Raw genomic sequence first — 25,478 nt, 5'->3', positions numbered from 1 at the left:
AGTGATAATGAGGAGCTTTGTTTGATATAGATAGGTAGTTTGTTCCAGAGTATGGGAAGTCTCTGGGACAGGAATCTATCCCTTCAGCATGTTCCGTTTATTGTGGTGATGAAGTTTAGGTCCCTAGAGCATGTAGCTCATAGGGATTGGGATTTCTTTAAGTGGAGCATGTCTAAAAGCTCTGGGTTTTACATAGCTTTGTGTGTTAGGCAGAGATCGCCTTTGAGTAGGCGATATGCATTGGAGTAAAGCTGCAGTTTTTTTGAGATGGTCTGCAAAGTGCATCTCTTTGAAGCCATTAATCCTCTTTGTGAAGTGTTTCTGTGGCCTTTCCAGTTGTTGTAGATGTCTTCTGAGGTACATACCAAAAGGGGCATTGTACTCTATAATGGGTCTAATGAGTGATGAGTAGAGAGGAACAATGACCTCTTTTTTCCTGGATGAGAAATCTTTTGTGATGAAGGATTTTCTGACTACTGTGGTGATGTGATTATCAAAGGAGAGACTACTGTCCACCTGTGTCCAAGGTCTCTTATCACACTTTTGGTGTTAAGTAGAGTACCACCTATGTGGTAGTTCATGGGTACTGAGTTTTTACCAAAAGGGATGACAATGCATTTTTTGACATTGAGCTTGAGGCCATGGCTTCGACACCAGGCATCTGTCTCAGTGAGGCCCTTTTGTAGGATGTCCACATCTTTTGGAGTTTTGATGATGGCTCCTAGTTTGCAGTCATCTGTGAACTTCATTAGCCAAAGACCTTCTATGTTGGCCTGTACTTCAGAGAAGTAGATACCAAACAGGAGAGGACCAAGGACTGAACCCTGTGGTACTCCACTTGTCACTGGTCTGAAGTTGGATTTGGAGTCTGCTACTTTCACAGTGTGGGTTCTGTCAGTAAGCCAGTTGGCAACCCATCTTGTGACATAGGGATTTATACCTAGTTTAGTGAGTTTATCTATAATTCCAGAGTGGGGGATGGTGTCGAAAGCCTTGACAAGATCTAGATAGGCTGTGTGAACCACTCTACCCTCATCTACGGCTTTGGTGACTGCTTCAAAGAAGTCTATCAGGTTTAGGAGACATGATCTGCCTTTTACAAACCCAAACTGGGTGGGGTCCTGAGTTTGGAGATTACCAATGTCATTGTTTATAAGTACCATGATGATACATTCCATAGCCTTGGAGACCAGGCTAATGGGGCGGTAGTTTCTGGGGTCTGTGGTGGCTCCTCCTTTGTGGAGTGGGATAACTGTCACTGTGTGCCATTCAGTGGGCACATAGCCTGAGGTGAGGCTATGATTGAACATGGTGCTTAGGTGGGGGTGCCAGTTCGTTCTGTAATTCATGTAGAATACAAAATCCTAAAAAAACGGATGCTCTCCAAAACACAGTAACAAAAAAAAACAGGAGTGCAGAAAACTTAGAGAGAAACCACGAACTTGCTTCAGGCAAAATAAAATTTTTAATACTATTTCACCGCTGTTTATTATTTATGAGTGGAAAGGAGGTATATGTGATTAATATTTATAAGCCCAAGTGAGAGATCATTTGTTGGTTCTAAATTAAGTAATGGTATTTTATTGGTTTGTTGATTTTATAAATGATATAAACGTAATTAAGGATTTCAAACAGAGCATCTGATGAAGTCCATTGAATGAGGATGAAAACGCATGGTGTGATATAAAGCGTTAATGTTTTACGTGTTTTGGCAGTGGAATAGTATTAAAAATTTAATTTTGCCTGAAGCAAGTTCGTGGTTTCTCTCTAAGCTTTCTGCACTCATGTAGAACACAGCCTGGGATGTCGTCTTGTCCCATGGATGCTGTGTTCTTGGCTTTGGATAGTGTGTTTCTTACCTGTGCAGCCGTGATTACAGGAACTTTGCATTCCTCTGGTATAAAGATGGGCCCTTTAGGGATGACAGGGGGGGTAAAGTTAGCACTGAACCTATCTGCCAGAATGTTGGCAATATCAGTTGGTTCTGTATATTTAGTGACATTGTGCTGTAACTCAGAGCAGATCTGAGTGTTGCCATTGAGATTCTTGACATAGCTATAGAATGCTTTGTAGTTGTCTTTAGAGTCAGTGGCAATTTTGTTTTCATAACTAGCTTTGGAGGATTTTATGAGGGATCTCAGCTTCTTACTGAGGCTGACCAGGGAGTTTCTCCAATCATGGGATTTTACTCTTTTTTGCAACAGTTTCTTTCTTCTGTTGTAGAGTTTGTTTATGCCAGAGGAGCACCAGATTGGCTTCCTTTTTTTGGAGGATAGCATCTTGGTTCTGTTAGGGATTGCATGATCCATGCACTCGTGTAAGTGCTTATAAAGTGCATTTGTGTAGGATTCAGCAGTCATACCTCTATTGTCCATCAGCATGGGTGTCGTGAAGTTTGCCACTTCTGTCTTAAGAAGTGTGAAGTTGGCTTTGGAGACATTTTTTACTGTGGTTTCCCTAATGGGGGGTGGGGGAGGGATATGGATGTCTAGGGTGATTAGCTTGTGGTCGGATCTGACCAACGAGGAATTGACCTCTGGTGTGGAGCACCAGTTGCCCATGTTGGTAATAACCAGGTCTAGGATACTGCTGCCCCTGGTGGGGGTGTGGATAAGTTGATCCATGTCATTGGAATTTATGAATTCCAGAAAACGTTGAGCACAAGAGTTGGTAATATTTTCCAGTGTATTAAGAAATGAGGAGTGGGAATCCTGGGGCATGGTGGGGGATCTGCAGCAAGCTACAATTTGGATTGCGGTCTTACCCAGAGTTAGTTGCACTTGGATAATCTCGGATGCATTATGCTGAGCAACTAGCCTGGAGGTGTGGATATCCTTAATGAATATGGGCATGCCTCCACCTTTAGTGTTTCGGTCCAGGTTAGGTGGCCGAAAGGTGTGGTATGAATTATAGCCTGGTAATGCAGGAGTACTTTCTGGAGCCTTGAACCAGGTCTCTGTCACTGCACAGATGTCGATGTTCTCCATTTTAAGGAGTGCCTCGAGAGAGTGCATTTTGAGGTTAAGACTTCTAGCATTGAGTAGCAATACCCTCAGATCCTTCTTGCCTGTACCTGTTAGGGTGGTGAATTTGTCATTTGAACCTTGCCTAAAAAAGGCACTATAGGGGTGGCTAGAGCCTTAGCCAGTATCCGAAATCCCAGGGGCGACAGGTGCAGGCCATCTCTGGCAAAGCATTGCGGCTTGTCGATCATGTCATCCCTTTACCAAAAAATGTGTCATTTTCCCCTTTATGTATTACGTCTATCAACGTGGGTATGAATTCAGTGAATTTTTTTTTTCCAAATCTTCACTTTACAATGAAATTCCCATTTTTTTATATGAAGAATGAGTGCCAGTGGCAGGTAGTGGACATGATAGAATCCATCCTTCTTAAATATACAGCTTATAAAAACCTTCAGCTAAAGTGTTTCAGTCTTATCAATACCTAGGCATTCATATCCATCTGTCCTCTATCCGTGGTGTCCTTTTAGTTTTCCTGTATATTCTAAGCTTCTGGGCTTCCATCAGAAGACCCAATAGTTTAACCACACCTAGAAATCCTTACCAAACAATCTGCTATCAAGTAGTAATGCCTTACATATATTCTGCTGCAGCTGGCTTTTGACCTAATGGAAGTCCTTAACATTATCACTGCTGCAGTAAAACTAAAATGTAACTTAGTGAGTATAATGTCCAGGATCTATCTCTTTTCTGTTTTTTTTCTTTGTATATTAATTTTTGTATCTTGTATGTGATATTTAACATTTACTGTTTTGTATTGCATTTTATTGTATGAAATCCTGTGAAATTTATTAACTGTATAGCTTTTCTCCCTGGGCCTCTGGTAAAGATGAGCTTATCATGGCCCATTTGGCGTTCCTTGTAAACAAATGTTAAAAAATAAATAAAAAAATATCCAGGCTTCTGTAAGTTAATCTTATTTATACATTTTTTATTTGTATTTCTGCTACAAGAAAAAATACTGAGAAAGAGTATGTGAACCGCACATAAATTCAGTGTAGCAGGTAAAATGTCAAAAGGGCTCATATGCACATTAGAGAAATCATAGTCCCAGCATGAACCATGTCTCAGTCTTTTAACAGTGAATGTGTCACAGTGTGTTAGAAGTGAGCAAAGTGTATGACACCTTAAAACCTGAGAGTGTAAACGTAATGCACAGAAGAATTTAATTTAGAGTTCATAGTGTTTCTAGACTGCAGTGATTTACTACAAATGTTTTCTTTAAAATGTCTCTGGACATTGTTTAAATTACTCCCATCCTGCACCTCACTTTAGTGGTGTGGCCTGTCACTAGTTTAGACTGCCACTGTGTATCAGGTATCATCAGAGCATAGAACTTCTGTTAACACAAGATACAATGTAACACTTCCTAAAGCACTGCATATAACCAACAATTCAGACACTATTCTCTTCTGGAGACAGGACCCAGTCCACTGCATTTGTGATGTTTGAAAGAATATGACAAATCAGGTTACTACTGGTTACTGTAGGAAACAAAAACCTGCTAGTTGAAGAGGTGTGACATTTTAATTAATGTTTATGGAACAATGACAATATGCAAAACAAACATTGCATGCAAGTTTTACCATAAACAATATGGGCATGTTTATAAAAAACTGCCATCAGAAGGGTAAAGAACAGACAACTGTTTCACCTTTGCACAAACATCAGTCTAGTGAATGAATGACAGGTTATGTTATAGAATTAATGCTTTCTTTTCACATTAGGACCTGGTGATATCTTACTTAAAGCTATGACTTCAACAAGATAAACAACATCAAAACAAACAAACTACAGAAAAACGAATAAATCTAATGGCACAGTTTGAAGCTGAGTTGTAACTGAAACATACTAAGATAGTCCCTAGAGTTGAAAAACATAACCAGAGAAATGCAGCGATGAAAAGACAAGAATGTGACATAAAAAAACAGAAGGGCTCCAGAAGATCTTTATATATATATATATATATATATATATATATATATATATATATATATATATATTTAAGATAGGGTCACCTTCCTGATTAGATAATTGAATTTATATAATGAAATGCAGCTGCTGTAAAAAGGACATGTATTTCCTAGATTCAGAAATATTGTATATTTATGGGCACCTAGAAAAGTCATTAGCAGTCTGCAATAAGATGCAGCAAATGCTTAGTCATGCAGAACCAGATGAAAACAAACAAAAAAAATTAAAATAACGAAACGTGCTTGTGAAAAGAAGCTCATACTGCATGTATAAGAATGAGTAGAACATGTTGCTGACAAACTGACTTCCTTGCCCCCTTATTTTTAACACGCAGCACATTTAAAATATTGCAGCAGCCAGCTACAAGACCAGTATAATTTTCAATTAAAAAAAAAAAAAAAAAAAACAACTTGTTCACAAAAAGAAAATCTGGCAGAATTATAGTTGTAGATGTACAAAAGTTATCCTTCAAAAATGATGGTCATTTCCTGTGTCTGCTCCTTGTTTGTCCTAATTGTGACATATCCTAGCACACTTGCTCACTGCCACTTGTATTAAATGGCAAGTGCCCTAACTGCCACTAACCCAAACCTACCTAATTATCTAGCCCTCACACCACCTGACCCTACTGAATTACACAGCCCTATCAGAGTTCTAATTCTAACCCTAAAACTCCCACACTGTCCCTTAACCCTAACCAGAAAACTCACCTCTACCTCTCTGACTCTAAATTTCCCGATTATTTCCTAAACCTAAAACTCTACTCCCTCGCCACTCCTTAACCATAAAGTCCCTTCCTAATGCTGAAACTGTCCTTCCCCTTCATATGCTTAAATCAGCCTCCTGATTACTGCCTCAAACTCTAAACTACATTCCCACTCCCTCCTCGTGGCTGCCACACTTAACTTTCTCAAATTCGACTACATGTTCAAGTGAGGTGTGGAAAATAGACTCTCCACACAGCTGCTTCACCTCATCCAAACATGTAGTGCATGCAACAGCCTGTGCAAGCTACAAGGCACGTGAGTCCCTGGCTGTGAATCTGTGTTCTTTCAGCACTTGAGACTTGATTGTTTGTAGTAGACCTGTAAATGTCAGAAAAATGAACTGTCTACCTTTAATATTTAATATTTCTTGTCAATAATTATGAATCAGTAATTTGTGCACATTTAAGAGTTTTCTGCTTATAAAGGATGTGTCTGTGCCTGAGGTTGCCCATTTTAGTTGTGGCACATTAAAAAGTCCTGTTTTCTGTGCTGTTATGCCCATGTCATTAATGACTGAAATGGGTCTAAGCACCAGCTCACATAACCAATTATCAAATAATAAATAAAATAAAAAGGTTCTAAAATCTTATATATGCCACTCACTTTGGTGATATTTGTTGAAATGTCTTTGTGTTTACTCGTTTTTACTATTTTTTAATCCCACTGTCTGCCAAACGTCAGTCCTCTCCCAGTCAGTCTGCCTATTTGTTCTCCACAGCGGGAGCAAGGGTCAACTGGGAGAGACCATCATTCTGACAGCCATTGAGGGTGGCTTGAGTTTTTTTAATATGTTATTATACTACAATCACCAGGAAATAAACATGACACCAGTAAACACAAATTCTTGTAGTGCACTACAGCCAACCCGGGTGTTGGATTCAATCACCTTTAATCACTTTAAAAAGTTTAGCACTTTTGTTCTAAGTATTTTTACTGAACTTCATCAGAACTCAACAGATTTTAATTCAAGCCCATTATATAGAAAACATTAATCATGTGACCCAGCACAATTAACCGGTTAAAAGCTTTAACCTTAAAAATGGAAGAAATAGATGTAGAATCATTTAACTCAGGGAAACATGTGACATCCAATCTCATTTGCCATTCTAGTTCTCTCACCACCAAATGTTCATCCACTATGTATCCCCAGGGATCAGCAGAAATTTGATCTAACACAACAAAACAAAAAACATGATCTTCTTTGATACCAATATGTCTACACGGGTCCCTATTAGATCAACAAAATAAGTATTGTGGGGGGCTGTGCCCCCACTCCCCCCCACTAATTATATATACCAACTCCGGGATCACACTACAGTGAGGAAAGGGCACATTTTCCAATCTTCGCTGTACCATCTCACAATACCGATTCCGAAGAATGGGATTTTTGATTTCTAAGGCGTTTGATCTTTAGCCTTTTTGTTGATCTAATAGGGACCCTGTCGATGCAATGCGTTGGTGTTCTTACCATCTTTAATGTCAGCCACATATCTAATAGGGACCCTGTCTCTGCAATGCGTTGGTGTTCTTACCATCTTTAATGTCAGCCACATATCTAATAGGGACCCTGTCGATGCAATGCGTTGGTGTTCTTACCATCTTTAATGTCAGCCACATATCTAATAGGGACCCTGTCTCTGCAATGCGTTGGTGTTCTTACCATCTTTAATGTCAGCCACATATCTAATAGGGACCCTGTCTCTGCAATGCGTTGGTGTTCTTACCATCTTTAATGTCAGCCACATATCTAATAGGGACCCTGTCTATGCAATGCGTTGGTGTTCTTACCATCTTTAATGTCAGCCACATATCTAATAGGGACCCTGTCTATGCAATGCGTTGGTGTTCTTACCATCTTTAATGTCAGCCACATGTTCATAGATTATGTTTTTTAACCATCTGTTCATCATTCCTACATAAAATGCATGACATAGGTCACAACAAGCCAAGTAAATCACCTGACGTGACTCACAGGAATAATGCCCATTCACATCAGACTCTACCCCTTTGACTGAAAAATGTTCATGTTTTTATATATTTATATTGTTTACAATGACCACATTTGAATATTCACACCTGCTTTGAAATTGGCACCACCTTACCATTATGTTCCAATACTTTCTTGAAAGATTGATTTTTCTTGTAAATAATACATGGCTTCTCACCTAACTATTCCATAATAGAAACATCAGACCTGAAAATATTCCAGTATCGGTAGATACATTCCTTTATCGCTTTACTATCCAGTGTAAATGTTGCAACAAATAATCTAGCCTTATCCAACCTATTATCAGAGGTGTGTAATCTCTGATTATCTCTGATTGTCATTAGTGCCCTGGTGCTTTTTTATAGCCAAGGGGAGTACTGTGTTTTGAGTCTGGCATTTCTTATGGGGACATGAGTGTTTAGGATGTTTAGGAAGTGGACAGCTTCATCCAGATTGAGGTACTTTAGTGGTGTCCAATCACATTTTTGAAGGATGAGATAAAGGAGAGAGGGCTAAAGTTTACCCTATTCCAGATATGCCTATAGATAATGGGTTTAGTACAATTTATGTGGTGTCTCAGAAGGAATGTTGGAGTGTGGCCACTGAAGCTGTCTAGTAGACAGCCAGCTAAGTATGAGTGAGGGTCTTTATTGACTAATATCCACTCAAGAGTAGCATATTTGTTAGAATTTTTATTTCTCTGGGTAGGTGACTGTATTAGTTGGGAGAAACCATGAAGGTTTAGGTGGTGGGCTGGGTGACTGTTACTGCAAGATAGCCAGGTGATACTAAAATCACCTAGGATTATGGTTTCATGGGGTAGGGAATGGCTAGCCCAGTTTAGAAGATTTTCCAGGGGTGGGATGTTTTGACCAGGTGGGAAGTAGCATTCTATGATGTTGATTGTTTTATTTGGGTTTAGTTTGAGGTTGGCATACAGGGTTTCTTCATTTCCAATGTGGGGAGTAGATGTGTTTAGGATCTGGATGTTGAGGTGGTATTTAAACATTAGAGCCACACCACCACCTTTCTTAGATAGTCTATCTACTCAAAGAATGTCATAACCTGTTGGGAGTATTTCCTCACTTTTGATGTGAGGTTTGAGCCAGGTTTCAGTCAGGATGAGAATATCAGGAGAGTATAAGGCTATGTTGGTGTTTAGGTCATGGGTTTTATTAGTTCTACTTCTGGTATTTAGACACATGAACAGGAGGTCATATGGCTCTCTGTTGGATGTTAGTTGCGAGAAGAAGCAGCTATTAGACAGACTTTTAGGTGAGGAGTTGGTAATGATAGGACCAGGGTTAGGGTGGATATCACCACTGAGTGCTAATTTAGATAGGGCAGTAAACTTAAGTGTTGTAAATCTGGTAATTAACCTGCCATATTTTAGGGATTTTTTTTGTTTGAATGTAACAGGTGACTGGTAGTATGGTGGGTGTATTGGGATGGTGATTGTGATGGTATGACAAGTGTAATTAGTAGGTGGTTGATGGATAAAAGTGAGAGTAAGGGTGTAGTGATAGTGGTTAGGTGTGTCTATTATGGAGTCTTGGTAGGATATAAGGTATGCAAGAAGAGGGCAGGTAAGGAGTGTAAGCACATTAGGCAGTAGCATGACTGTCAGGTGAGTAGTTAGATTGGAAGTAGGTGGGGTACTGTGGGTGGCAGTGGAGATAAGCTCCTAGTTTTCTTCTGATTGGTTATTGGGAAAGGGTTAGTGCCTAGAATAAACTTAGATGTAGTGGGGGGGTGGGATTAAGGGGCAGGATGGGGCACGGAGTGAGCCCGTGCATAGCATCGGCGAATAAAGTGGGGCTTAAATCCCTCCAGGCTGTGCATCACCAGGTAAGTATCTAATGGCTTACTAGTGAGCAGAATTAAACTGCTGATGAGCACTTGTGTCCTGATGGGAGACTAGTAATTTAAAGATAGCTCGACAAACAGCAAAAGTCTAATATAGACTTAGTATTGGGAGGGGGGTAGCAAAAAGGGTGTGAACCAGGTGCAATGCAAAGAAACCAGCAAATCCAGAGAGGCAAGCAGTGGAAAACTATCAGTGAAGTCCTCAGAGGGGTGGGTAATAATACAAACTCTATCTGTAATGTGAATGAGAGATGAAAAAGCAAAGGTTATTAAGGTTGGGAGTGTGTCTTCACATTGACTTGCTGATTAGTAACCAGTTTATACACAGATTGGAATAGGGAGATAAATTAGCATTGAAGGGGACTGTATAGAGATGCAAATAAACAGGTGGGGCTCAAGTGATACAAAACTAAGGCAAACAACACTGAAAGGGCTGCTTCTGCTTGGGGGTTAATTTTTAATCACAGGGAATAGGAAGGATCTGAATTAAGTGTATAATGTCTAGTGGATAGTTAGGATTACTGCACAAGCTGGGGGGGGCACAAGGCCCAAACAGTCAGTGTTATTAGCACACTGAGAACTACTAAGTTACACAGCTAATGTTAAAGCTTCACTATCATAACACATACACGTAGAATGCCTGGGTGGACTGACCCTGCTTTTCAGGCTCAAAAGGTATATCCTTCTTAGACTGTATGGGTGGGGTGGTAGCCGTGGACTGCAGAGTTGCCCGAGTGTGCTGTGAAGAGAGAGAAAAAGAGAGGGTGATGAGGAGATAGGAGGGTGTTAAAAGATACAGGTCTGAGGATAGAGCTGAGAGAGCAGTAGAGAAAACAATAGATAGCAGGAGAACAGATGTTGCTACAACAGTCTGAGAGTACTTCAACAGTTAACACATCACAGTGCCATAACTTTCTTAGGAAACAAGTTAATGGTACAATTTCTGCCCCTGCCTCCTGCCTAGCATTTCTACCATGTAGTTAACAGCACTGACCTTCCTTATCACCACTTTGTAAGGTCCATCTGAAGCTGACTGCAGCTTGTTGTGTCTGACAGGAATGAGAACCATTACCTGCTGCCCTACAGCATACTCTCTAGCTCAAGTATTCCTGTCATACCAGACATTTTTCTGCTGTTGGGCTTCTGCCAGGTTCCCCTGGGCCAAGCCATGAGTTCCCTGAGCCTTGTCCTGAGGTTTAGGACATATGTCACAACAGATTCCTTGTGGGATTCACACTCACCCTCCCAATCATCTCAAATCAAATCTAGAGGTCCCCTCAGCATATGCCCATACAGCAACTCAAAGGGTGAAAAAACTGTGTATTCCTGGGGAGCCTCTCTGTAAGCAAACAACAGATGGGGCAAATATTTGTCCCATTCCCTCTTAAACTGATCTGCAAATGCCCGTAGCATGGACTTGAGTGTAGAGTTTAACCTCTTAACAAGACCATTAGTCTGGGGTTGGTAGGGGGTGGTCTTTAGGTGCTTCACCCCACAGTACTTCCACAGACAAACCAACAGGTCTGATGTGAAATTGGCACCTCTGTCAATTAGTATTTCTTTTGGGAAACCTACCTTGCTGAAAATCTCTAACAAAGCATTTGCCCCCTTTTCTGCCTCAATGGAGGACAGAAACACCACCTCAGGGTATCTGGTAGCATAATCTACTACCACTAGGATATACTTTTTCCCTGTGGAACTTGGGTACTCAGAGGCCCCACAGTATCCATAACTACCTTCTGAAATGGCTCCTTAATCACAGGCAAAGGCAACAAAGGAGCTTTCACCTTGTCTCCTACCATATCTTCCTTTGGGGACTGTTCACAGTTCTTGTAGTACCCTGTTATATATCTGGAAATCCCAGGCCAATAAAAGTTATGCATAATATGTCTCTTTGTATATTTTATATGCCCATATGACTTGCAAAGGGAATATCATGGGCTATGGCTATAAGTGCCAGATGGTAGGCTCTGGGCACTATAAACTGCTGTATTTTCTCACCCTGTAGCCCTCCCTCAGGGGTCCACTCTCTATACAGTAACCCTTTGTTCCAGTATACAGATTCCCCCTTCCCTTGAGAATCAGGTGCCTCACTAGCTACCTCCCTCAGGCCTTGTAATATAGGGTCTTTGAGATGAGCCTGTCTCAACTCTCTCTTTAAAATCCTTCCCAGCTCCCCTTCCACAGGAAGTCTGGTATTCTCTGACAGTGGTGCCTCACTGTCAGCCTGGATACTACTACTCACCTCTGCCCTTGCAGTCACTCTGTCCAAGGGAACATCAGTACTCAAAAGCAGCTTTGGCTCACCTTCAGGCTCAGTGCTACAGTGTAGCTCCCTCCCTGAAGTAACCACCTCACCAGTCCTGGCTGCAAGAGTATGGTCTGTGTGGGTCTCCCCAGGCTACCAGAACCACATGCTTGTTTCCAAGCCTGACTGCATGTAACTGCATACACAGAGGGTACTGCATTATCAAAATCATTCCCTGTCAGAACATCTGCAGGGATATCCTCAAACACACCTACTTTCTGGCTTCTTTTTCCACCCTCCCAGTCAAGGTGACCCCTAGCCAAAGATATTCAGAATGGGGTCCCTCCTAAAGCTCTGACTGGAGTAGGCTGTCCAAGCAAGTAGTGCTCCTCTGTAATGATTGCAGACTTTACAATGGTTAGGTCAGAGGCTGCGTCTCTCTTAGCAGTGGCCTCCACTAAGGTAGGATATAACCTCTTGTGGTAGTTTGGTACCCTTATTGTCTTGAGACAACTTACTGCAGGCATTTTGACATTCCTACTTACTGGGGCTCCCACCTTTTGTTCCCCACCTTGCCTCCATGGACATCTATATGTTACATGGCCCCACTGGTTGCATTCAAAACATTTAACCCTTGGCCCTGGATGTGTACCTGGACTAGTGGCTTCCCCTGCTACTGGGCAGACTCTGTTAGGGCAGTCTGGGCTGTCCACCATGGGTTTCCTTAGACTTATGAGCAGCACAGGGTGTCCCTTTCCTGTGCAGTGATACCATGCTTGCTAGGTATAGGTCTCCCGTCTTCACCAACTCATCTGCTGTATTACATTATCTATCCGCTAACCAGATTCTCATGTCCTCAGGCAAAGTGCTAAGGGCTTGTTCCCTCACCAAAAGTCTGTCAGCCCATCAAAAGTGGTGACCTGACATCCATTCACCCACCTATGAAAATAAGTGCTTAGTTCAGCAATATAATCATACACACACTTTCATCTGCCTTCTGTCTATGCTCACAAACCCTTTTTCTATAAGCTTCAGGTGTTAACTTAAAGCAATCTAACAAACACATTTTGACTGTATAATAATTTGAGCAATCAGTATCAGACAGTTTAGAAATTGAAGTTACAGCTTTATCATGGAGTAAGGGGATCAGGAACCTTACCCAGAGCCCTTGGTCAACATTATACTGTTTACAAACCCTCTCAAACATATGAATGAAACTATCAAAATTATCCCCCTCTGTAAATTGTGGAAGAAATTTGCTGACCTTTGTTTCTTCTGGGGTTCAGTTATTCCCTTCTCCATTACCTCCATGACCCTGGCAAAGAGTCAGCATCTCCTTTTCATGCTGCCTCTGCCTCTCCTTCTCCACAGCTTCCAGGCATCACAGTTTCTCATTTTCCTCAGCCTTCAGACATTGCAGTTTCTCATTTTACTCAGTCTCTAGATGCCCCAGTCTCTCTGCTGACTCTATTTCCAAACTCTTGGCCTACAGCTTAGGTCTCTTTAACTCAAAACAGATTAAGTCCTCTGTGGAAAGATTTAACTGTCCATTTTCTGAGAGTTGTACATCTCCACAGCCAGTCTGATCATCTTCCTACTTGCGATTCTCAGATGGTGCTATGACCAAAGTTGCAATCATGTCTGCTTTAGTCAGGTTTCCATGCACCAGTCCTTTAGCCTAGCATATCTCATCCAACTGGCTCTTGTCATCCTACCATACTCCTCTGCTGATATACTTGTCTGCTCTCCCTGACTAAGCTAACAAAAAAAAATAAAACAATTGTGATGTGAAACTGTAAATGTTCACTGTGCACAGGCTACAGGAATTCAATAGCCACACCACTACAAGCCAATTAAAATGAGATGTGGCTATCTCACCACTGTCAAACAATTAATATGTGACGTGGATATCCCACCACTGCCACCAATTAATATGTGATGCCCCTGTACTGGCCCAGTAATCAAGGAGCCTCAATCCCCACCACTGGCAAAAGCTATGGGACATACACAATGGGAGGATTACAAGTACACACACAGTCAAGTGCAATTTCCCTTAACAGCACACAGAGAGGGTTGGGAGGGTGGCCTAATGGTTAAGGTGTTTGCATTACAAACACAAGGTGCAGGGTTTAAGTCTCACAAGGGATAATTGGCTAGGCTTAAAATGGCTCACAAGGGCAGTTAGCTTAGTACTAATCTATGAACCTATGAACCTATCACACTCAGTCTGGAGCTGGTTTCTCCCTCTTTCTCCAGATCCCCAGTAAGACTCCCCACTATAGGGTTAAAATCTCAGCTGAGGGGTCAAGCCAAGACCTCCAGCACCCTCTCTGTTCAACCAGTGATTTATGTCCCTGCCAAAGTAGCTGATGCACACACACACTTTGAGATTTGGTTTATATGCAAACACACACACACACACACACACACACACACACACACACACACACACATGGGGAAGGCTGGCACAGGTTTACTAGCTATGCCTCCTTCTGCCCAGACTATAAGGTGGTTTCCACTGCCACCGACCCCTACTTATCAGCTACTATAAGGCCCTTACAAAGGGTGTCCAGTCTTACTGTGTAATGTCACTAGTATCCAAATGGTAGTTTTGACCAAAAGCAAGGCTATTTAGGAGTGGCCTGTACAGTGTCACCAAATACTTATGCCAATACTCTAAGAGCTTAAATATGTCTCAGAAATATCAGCCACAAGGATAGGTTTAAATATATTTAATAATAAATAATAAGAGAACAAGACAATACTGAATAAACAAACATAGTAACTTCAGAGTTCACAATCACAGGACATATTTTAAAATAACATTGCAGGACAGTCTCAAATAAATGCAGAAAACATCTAAACTAATCTTCACTATATTCCTATCTATATCTAAGGGAGATGCTATGTCCTAAATCTTACTTACGGAACAACATGCAGGCAGAAGTGTAGATGATGATGATGAGTGGATGTTCTTGGTATGGCCAAGACAAAATACAAAATGCCCAGTCTCTCTCTGAGAGAGTTCCCAAATTAATATCAAACATTACTGCTGAGCCAACTTGCATGATATCACTCTTTGTCACCTGACTTCAGTTCTCAGGCTAAACAGAAACTTAACAAAATGTAACATCCCTGTGTGAGAAATACATGTCTCTCAGATGTTTGCTCAGGATTGTGTAGCTGCTAGGAAGTCATAAAGCAATAAAACACTTTACATTTTAAACCTAGTAATTACTTTTCTTTCAAGACAATAGAAAAGCTTCTAGCAATAGATATTATGTCTGCTACTGAACTTAAACTGAGAGATAACATTGTTTGTTTATGGCCCAGCTATAAAGTAACTTAACCTCAACTATTCTAAAGTTTTGCCGGTTAATCTTCTATGTTCCAGCAGGGTATGCTGTGGTTACATTCTTGCAGCTCAGTACATAACATACAGTGCTGTATAAATCATATCAATATTCACAAATAACAGAATTATTTACAAAATTCCAGATAGCTGGGCTGTTAGTGTCACAGTGTGGTTTTGGATGCAGGATGACAGTAGGTGCACATACTGTGTTCACAATTTCAGGGTCTTTCTTTTTCCCACTGTTATACTCCCGAGGAGTCATTACATTCATGTAAGGGGAGTAGGATGAAGGACGGGGGGTGGCTTCTGCAGAAATATTGTTTAGGTCTTATGTAGGTTGTTACTTTGGGATGTAGTGTTGTCAATCATTTGTTATAGTGGAATCAGTTCATGGCAGTTTAGGAGCTCATAGTCATCATCTTCATCATCATCAGCCCCCTTTTTTTCTATATTCTGCATGTAGTCATGGTGTCATGTTAACTGTTGCCATCTCTCTAGATTAATTTCCACACTCCTGCCTTCTTTGACATTCATACCAGACTGTCGCAGACCTTCTCTACACAATCTATCCACCTCTTTGCTAGACGATCTTCTTACTTTTTTCTGGTCTGTCCCAACTCTTCATCCTCAGATTGTCTTCTGCTTTTTTTGCACATGTGTTAGAACCACCTTAATCTGTTCTCTTAGATTTTTTTTCTGCAGCTGGAGCCACTCTGGCTTCTGTATTTATGTGCTCATTTCTTCATGTGTCCCACAGTGTGCATCCTACCACCCTTCTCAGGGACTTCATCTATATCATCTCTAGCTTCCTCATCTGTTCTGCCTTTACTGCCCAGGTTTCTGTACCATACAGTAGTACTGGCTGTGCCACTGTTTTGTACACCTTACATTTTAGCTTGTTTGGCATCCTTCTGTCATACACTATATCTGATATTCTATGGCAGTTGACTTCAACCCCTCTGATTCTAGCTTTGACCTCTTCATTCAGACTTCCCTTCTCCTTAACCCCCCCAGATAATTGATGCTATTAACCTATTCCACTATCTTCCCTTCTATCCCAATTCCCAGCTTCTTCTGATTTTCCCAATTTTCTGCCATTACCACTGTCTTATCTGTGCTTAGTTTCATCTTGTGCCTTCAGTTTTGCATTCCATTCTTCTATCCTTTGCCGGAGTTCTTGCTCAGAGTCTGCCTGTAATGCCACATTGTCTGCATACAGCAACTATGCTGATCTGTCCCCTCCAACCTATTTGCTAATGTAGTCCATTGCCAGTATGAACAGCAGTTGGCTCAGAGCTGAACCCTGGTGTACACCCACTCCCACTGGGAACCCCTCTGTGTGGCCAAACACTGTTAGTACTTGAGTCATCGTGTCCTTGTACGTAGCCTGTTTAGGAGCTCATAGTGAAAGTCTTAGAATGAGTATTTACTAAACTTGATCTGACTCTGGTACTCTTTTCTCACTAATGAGAAAAACTTTCCAAATCAAAATACCATTAAACAAGCTTTTAACCATCTAACCCATAATCAAAATGCAGTTGTTTCAAAAGCAATGGTTAAATGTTTAGAACCATCATTTGATTATGTTTCCTTTCAGGCCCTATTTGATTACAAACCATGTTGTAATGTGCTCATGTTCAGATAATTCTCATTATGTTAGTCTTATGTCTCATATCTTAATATAATATGCACGTCATTCTATAGTTATCTCATTATGTTAGTCTCATATCTTAATATAATATGCATGTCATTCTATAGTTATCTCATTATGTTAGTCTCATATCTTAATATAATATGCACGTCATTCTATAGTTATCTCATTATGTTAGTCTCACATCTTAATATAATATGCACGTCATTCTATAGTTATCTCATTATGTTAGTCTCATATCTTAATATAATATGCACATCATTCTATAGTTATCTCATTATGTTAGTCTTATATCTTAATATAATATGCACATCATTCTATATTTATCTCATTATGTTAGTCTCATATCTTAATATAATGCACATCATTCTATAGTTATCTCATTATGTTAGTCTCATATCTTACTATAATGCACATCATTCTATATTTATCTCATTATGTTAGTCTCATATCTTACTATAATGCACATCATTCTATAGTTATCTCATTATGTTAGTCTCATATCTTAATATAATGCACATCATTCTATATTTATCTCATTATGTTAGTCTCATATCTTAATATAATGCACATCATTCTATAGGTATCTCATTATGTTAGTCTCATATCTTAATATAATGCACATCATTCTATAGGTATCTCATTATGTTAGTCTCATATCTTAATATAATGCACATCATTCTATATTTATCTCATTATGTTAGTCTCATATCTTAATATAATGCACGTCATTCTATATTTATCTCATTATGTTAGTCTCATATCTTAATATAATGCACATCATTCTATATTTATCTCATTATGTTAGTCTCATATCTTAATATAATGCACATCATTCTATAGGTATCTCATTATGTTAGTCTCATATCTTAATATAATGCACATCATTCTATATTTATCTCATTATGTTAGTCTCATATCTTAATATAATGCACATCATTCTATAGGTATCTCATTATGTTAGTCTCATATCTCAATATAATGCACATCATTCTATATTTATCTCATTATGTTAGTCTCATATCTTAATATAATGCACATCATTCTATATTTATCTCATTATGTTAGTCTTATATCTTAATATAATATGCACATCATTCTATATTTATCTGATTATGTTAGTCTGATATCTTAATATAATGCACATCATTCTATAGTTATCTCATTATGTTAGTCTCATATCTTACTATAATGCACATCATTCTATATTTATCTCATTATGTTGGTCTCATATTTTAATATAATGCACACCATTCTATATTTATCTCATTATGTTAGTCTCATATCTTAATATAATGCACATCATTCTATAGGTATCTCATTATGTTAGTCTCATATCTTAATATAATGCACATCATTCTATAGGTATCTCATTATGTTAGTCTCATATCTTAATATAATGCACATCATTCTATATTTATCTCATTATGTTAGTCTCATATCTTAATATAATGCACGTCATTCTATATTTATCTCATTATGTTAGTCTCATATCTTAATATAATGCACATCATTCTATATTTATCTCATTATGTTAGTCTCATATCTTAATATAATGCACATCATTCTATATTTATCTCATTATGTTAGTCTCATATCTTAATATAATGCACGTCATTCTATATTTATCTCTTCCTCCATTTCCAATTTCTTGCTTCTCATTTCCATATCCCAGTATTCTCTGCTCTCTTTTCCATTTCCACAAATCACACCTTTCACCCCTTTCCTAGTGAAACTTATGAGTCCAGGTATTTATTGCATTATTATTATTTATCTTACACATTTTGTTAAGTGGGGTCCCCATCTGAGAGGAAGCCTGAGTCTGGAGGTCTACCTAGGTAAGTGACGTGTTCAGACATGCAGATTGCAGATGGAGGCTGAGGGAATCAAACCCAGAACTATACAATGAAGATAACAGTTCAAAGTCTTAATCTTCTTTGCTAAACGACCACCAAATATTTTGTTCAACCCACAGCCTTCTTGTCTTCCAGCACCAAAGGTTAGTGGTGCTACAAGATGTGCCACCTGGTAATGGCTGGAGAGGTGAAGGAGAGCATAAAGGACTTCATAAGGACACGCTGCAGCCTATGAAGATGTCATTCCCTATGATTCTAAATAATTCGGTGGAATATCAGCAAGGTAATGGATTAAATCATACCGTCTGCTAAAGGAGAGGAATAGGGTACCAAAACACTCAAATGGCTGCCTTTCTGGTCTGCTCAAAGGTAGGCAGTCCAGCTAGGAGATAACAGACTACAAACTAACACACTTAACATTTATCCACAGAAGTCAACAGAACAACTGAATGGGGGAGCTGGCTGAATCTCCTAATAGAATTGACCACCAGCAGCAGAATGGCTTTACATAATGAAAGTGTTGCCAATCTAGCTTTTTGCCTCACTCCATCCTAGTGATGGTCCAATGGAATTTAGCGGGTGTGGGTACATGGATATTAATAGTTCTTCATTTCAGTAATATGCAGGAAGTAGGTTATGCTCTTAGGCATGAGGGAGGGTAACACTCTAGTAGTGTACCTGGAGATGAGGCTTGAGAATTGTGGCAATATCTACACATGGTCAGTAGCACATGGAATATTACAGGAATTGGTCTTTCACTGCATGCTATCTGCCATGTTCATGCCACCCTTGTACATGAGATAATACAATATAATTAGCATATTCAGGGTGACATCCAGAACGGACCACTATTAAAAGGTGCCTGAGTCAGATGGCTTGGGATAGTTGAGGTCTGGGTCAATTGATAATAGCTAATGTTCAAAGCCTAGAAGTATAGAGGAATGTATTTCGGTAGCAAGTACTGCAGAAGGAAATACAGACTGATGAGCCCTATGTTTATCCATCAGTGCAGAGAATTAAGGCTGTGAGCAGTTAATAAGCTACTTCTTGCAGTCCAGACTTTGATTCCCATAGTCTCCATTTGCCTGTCATGTCAATCTGAGCAAGTCACTTACTCAAACACTGCTCCCAAGCTGAGTCTGAGAAAGATCCATGTGGATCAATGCTCTACCTCAGTTAAAAAATATAAAGACAACACTGTCTTCATGCCCAGTGCCTTCCCTATGCCTCATGGCATACTGTAAGACAGTAAGAAGGCAGTGGCCAAAATGGTACTTGGCTGCATTGGCAGGAAGTTGGCATTGAGTGATGCCAAGATTATCATACTCCAGTATGGGAAATTAAAGAAATCTAACTCAGAGTATAAGGTCCTGGTGCAGAGAAGTACCTGAAGAAGAATATCAGACCAGAAGACGGAGGTACAGATGACAACTGCCAAGATGGTTTGGAGGGAAGCAGCAGGCAACCAGTCCATGAAGACAGGATGAAAGTACCAAAAAGTACGTACAGCTGTAATGAATGTATCAAAGACTTATAATCTGGGCACAGATAGCAATTATGACACAACTCTGAATGCCAAAGGCAGAAGATAGGCAAAGATAACTACAAGAAGGAGCCTTCAGCCTAGAGATAAAAATAAAATGCATAAATGGAGGCAGGACCCTGGAATGTATTACTGGAGTAGGTGGTGGGAGGAAAGAACATTGAACATTGTAATATGGAAGTTGTGTAGGAGCTAAGCTGTTGTACTCAGCCAAACTAGACAAACATGAGGTTTTCTTATTTTGGCATTTTAATGTTTTGTTTTGTTTTGTAGTACTAAGAAATGTGCTATGGTTAATATTGGTAAATTGAACTTTACCACACTATCACATGTAAACATATGCCTTTGCCAAAGAAAAGAGGCTGTTGTCAGCTCTCCCACTTACATCTGCTGCTCATAGAGTAGGACAGAACACCCCAGTGATGTTCATAGGCACTGCCGGTCTGCACCAACAGCAGTACTACCTAATACAGGCCTGTAATGCAGTGGAATGTTGCAACAGTACTATGTAATACAGGTCTGTAATGCAGTGAGGTGTTGCAACAGTACTACCTAATACAGGCCTGTAATGCAGTGGGGTGTTGCAACAGTACTATGTAAAACAGGCCTGTAATGCAGTGGGGTGTTCCAACAGTACTATATAATACATGCCTGTAATGCAGTGAGATATTGCAACAGTACTACTCAATACAGGCCTGTAATGCAGTGGGGTGTTGCAAAAGTACAACCTAATACAGGCCTGTAATGCAGTGAGGTGTTGCAACAGTACTATGTAATACAGGTCTGTAAAGCAGTGGGGTGTTGCAACAGTACTATGTAATACAGGCCTGTAATGTAGTGAGGTATTGCAACAGTACTATGTAATACAGGACTGTAATGCAGTGGGGTGTTGCAACAGTACTATGTAATACAGGCCCGTAATGCAGTGGGGTGTTGCAACAGTACTATGTAATACAGGCCTGTAATGCAGTGGGGTGTTGCACAGTACTATGTAATACAGGCCTGTAATGTAGTGGAGTGTTACAACAGTACTATGTAATACAGGTCTGTAATGCAGTGAGGTGTCGCAACAGTACTACCTAATACAGGCCTGTAATGCAGTGGGGTGTTGCAACAGTACTATGTAATACAGGCCCGTAATGCAGTGGGGTGTTCCAACAGTACTATGTAATGCATGCCTGTAATGCAGTGGGATGTTGCAACAGTACTATGCAATACAGGCCTGTAATGCAGTGGGGTGTTGCAAAAGTACTACCTAATACAGGCCTGTAATGCAGTGAGGTGTTGAAACAGTACTATGTAATACAGACCTGTAATGCAGTGGGGTGTTGCAACAGTACTATGTAATACAGGCCTGTAATGCAGCGGGGTGTTGCAACAGTACTATGTAATACAGGTCTGTAATGCAGTGGGGTGTTGCAACAGTACTATGTAATACAGGCCTGTAATGCAGTGGGGTGTTGCAACAGTACTATGTAATACAGGCCTGTAATGCAGTGGGGTGCTGCAACAGTACTATGTAATACAGGCCTGTAATGCAGTGGGGTGTTGCACAAGTACTATGTAATACATGCTTGTAATGTAGTGAGGCGTTGCAACAGTACTACCTAATACAGGTCTGCAATGCAGTGGGGTGTTGCAACAGCACTATGTAATAAAGGCCTGTAATGCTGTGAGGTGTTGCAACACTACTACTTAATACAGGTCTGTAATGCAGTGGTGTGTTGCAACAGTACTATGTAATACAGGTCTGTAATGAAGTGAGGTGTTGCAAAAATACTACCTAATATAGGTCTGTAATGCAGTGGGGTGTTGCAACAGTACTACATAATAAAGGCCTATAATGCAGTGAGGTGTTGCAACAGTACTACGTAACCCATGCCTGTAATGCAGTGGGGTGCCCATAGGCACTGCTGATCTGCACCAACAACAGTATTACCTAATACAAGACAGAAATGCAGTGGGCTGCTGTACATTTGTGCTAAAGTGCTGATGGCATGCGAATAAGCAGCTACATGCACAAGTGAAAAATAGTCATTATGCAGAGCTTGCCTTTCTGCACTACATTACTTTAATCAGTGTCAGTAGCTACCAGCAGTGATACAAACTGTGCAAGTGAGTCCTGGAAAACCATGCGGCCAACACTCACTCTGTTGTTCTCTAGCAGCCTATTAGTATAACTTTCACAGTATTGCTGTACTGCACACAAATAAAACACAAAGTTGTAACCATACTATGACAGATTTATGCGCCATACTGCACACAAAAAAAACCCAAAGGTTGTAACTGTACCACAACTGTTTGATGTGCAATACTGCACACAGAAAAAAATAAGGTTATGACCATACCACAACAGTTTTAGGTGCCATACTGCACACAAACAAAACACAAAGTTGTAACCGTACCACAACAGTTTTATGTGCCATACTGCACACAAACAAAACACAAAGTTGTAACCGTACCAAAACAGTTTTATGTGCCATACTGCACACAAAAAAATAAGGTTGTAACCGTACCATAACAAATTTTTGTGCCATACTGCACACAAACAAAACACAAAGTTGTAACCGTACCACAAAAGTTTTTTGTGCCCTCTGCACATAAACAAAACATAAAGTTGTAACCATACCAAAACAGCTTTATGTGCCGTACTGCACACAAATAAAACATAAGGTTGTACTCATACCATGAGAGCTTTATGCGCCATACAGAACACAAACAAAACACAAAGTTGTAACTGTACCACAACAGTTTTATGTGCCATACTGCACACAAAAAAATACAAAGTTGTAACCGTACCACAACAGTTTTATGTGCCATACTGAACACAAAAAAACACAAAGTTTTATCCATATCACAACAGTTTTATGTGCCATACTGCACACAAAAAAAATAAAGTTGTAACAGTACCACGGCAGGTTTATGTGCCACACTACATACAAAAAAACACAAAGTTGTAATCATACCACAACAGTTTTCTGTGACAGACTGCACACAAACAAAACACAAAGCTGTAAATGTATCACAACAGTTTTATGTGCTGTACTGCACACAAACAAAACACAAAGTTGTAACTGTACCACAACAGCTTTATGTGCCATACTGCATACAAAGAAAACATAAAGTTGTAACCGTACCATGACAGCTTTATGCGCCATACTGCACACAAACAAAACACAAATTTGTAACTGGAGCACAACAGTTTTATGTGCCATACTGCACACAAACAAAACACCAAGCTGTAATCATACCACAACAGCTTTATGTGCCATACTGCACATTAACAAAACACAAAGTTGTAACCGTACCACAACAGTTTTATGTGCCATACTGCACACAAAAAAATAGGGTTGTAACCGTACCACAACATTTACATGTGCCATACTGCAAATAAACAAAACACAAAGTTGTAGCCATGCCACAACAGTTTTATGTGCCATACTGCACACAAACAAAACACAAAGTTGTAACCATACCATGACAGCTTTATGTGCTGTACTGCACACAAACAAAACACAAAGTTGTAACCATATCACAACAGTTTTATGTGCCGTACTGCACACAAACAAAACACAAAGTTGTAACCATACCACAACAGCTTTATGTGCCATACTGCACACAAACAAAACACAAAGTTGTAACCATACCACAACAGTTTTATGCGCCATACTATGCACAAACAAAACACAAAGTTGTAACCGTATCACAACAGTTTTATATGCTGTACTGCATACAAACAAAACACAAAGTTGTAACTGTACCACAACAGCTTTATGTGCCATACTACACACAAAAAACACAAAGTTGTAACCATACCACAACAGTTTTCTGTGCCAGACTGCACACAAACAAAACACAAAGTTGTAAACATACCATGGCAGCTTTATGTGCTGTACTGCACACAAACAAAACACAAAGTTTTAACAATATCACAACAGTTTTATTTGCCATACTGCACACAAACAAAACACAAATTTGCAATTGGAGCACAACAGTTTTATGTGCCATACTGCACACAAACAAAACACCAAGCTGTAATCATACCACAACAGCTTTATGTGCCATACTGCACATTAACAAAACACAAAATTGTAACCATACCACAATAGTCTTATGTACCATACTGCACACAAAAAAATGGGGTTGTAACCGTACCACAAGATTTACATGTGCCATACTGCAAATAAACAAAACGCAAAGTTGTAGCCATGCCACAACAGTTTTATGTGCCATACTGCACACAAACAAAACACAAAGTTGTAACCATACCATGACAACTTAATGTGCTGTACTGCACACAAACAAAACACAAAGTTGTAACCATATCACAACAGTTTTATGTGCCGTACTGCATACAAACAAAACACAAAGCTGTAACAGTACCAAGGCAGCTTTATGTGCCATACTACACACAAACAAAACACAAAATTGTAACCATACCACAACAGCTTTATGTACCATACTGCATAAAAAAGAAAACATAAGGTTATAACCATATCATGACAGCTTTATGAGCCATACTACACACAAAAAATCCCCAAAGAGTGTAACCGTACTACAACAGTTTTATGTCCCATACTGCCACAAATAAAACATAAGGTTGTAACTGTAACACGACAGTTTTATGTGCCGTACTGCATACAAACAAAACACAAAGTTATAACCATACCACAATGGTTTTATGTGCCATACTGCACACAAACAAAGCACAAAGGTGTAACCATGCCACTATAGTTTTATGTGCCATACTTCAAACAAACAAAACACAAAGTTGTAACTGTACCACAACAGTTTTATATGTCATACTGCACAGAATCAAATCACAAAGTTGTAACCATAACACAAATATTTTCTGTGCCAGACTGCACACAGACAAAACAGAAAGTTGTAACCATACCACAACAGCTTTATGTGCCGTACTGCACACAAACAAAGCACAAAGTTGTAACTGTACCACAACAGCTTTATGTGCCATATCACATACAAAGAAGACATAAGGTTGTAACCATAACATGACTGCTTTATGTGCCATACTGCACACAAACAAAACACAAATTTGTAACTGTAGCACAACAGTTTTATGTGCCATACTGCACACAAACAAAACACAAAGTTGTAACTGTACCACAACAGCTTTATGTGCCATACTGCACAGAAACAAAACAAAAAGTTTTAACCATACCACAACAGTTTTATGTGCCATACTGC

The sequence above is a fragment of the Protopterus annectens genome, chromosome 4.part0 (genome assembly GCF_019279795.1).
Source record: "Protopterus annectens isolate FY-2018-M chromosome 4.part0, PAN1.0, whole genome shotgun sequence".
NCBI lineage: Eukaryota > Metazoa > Chordata > Ceratodontiformes > Protopteridae > Protopterus > Protopterus annectens.
This window is presented reverse-complemented; position numbering follows the sequence as displayed.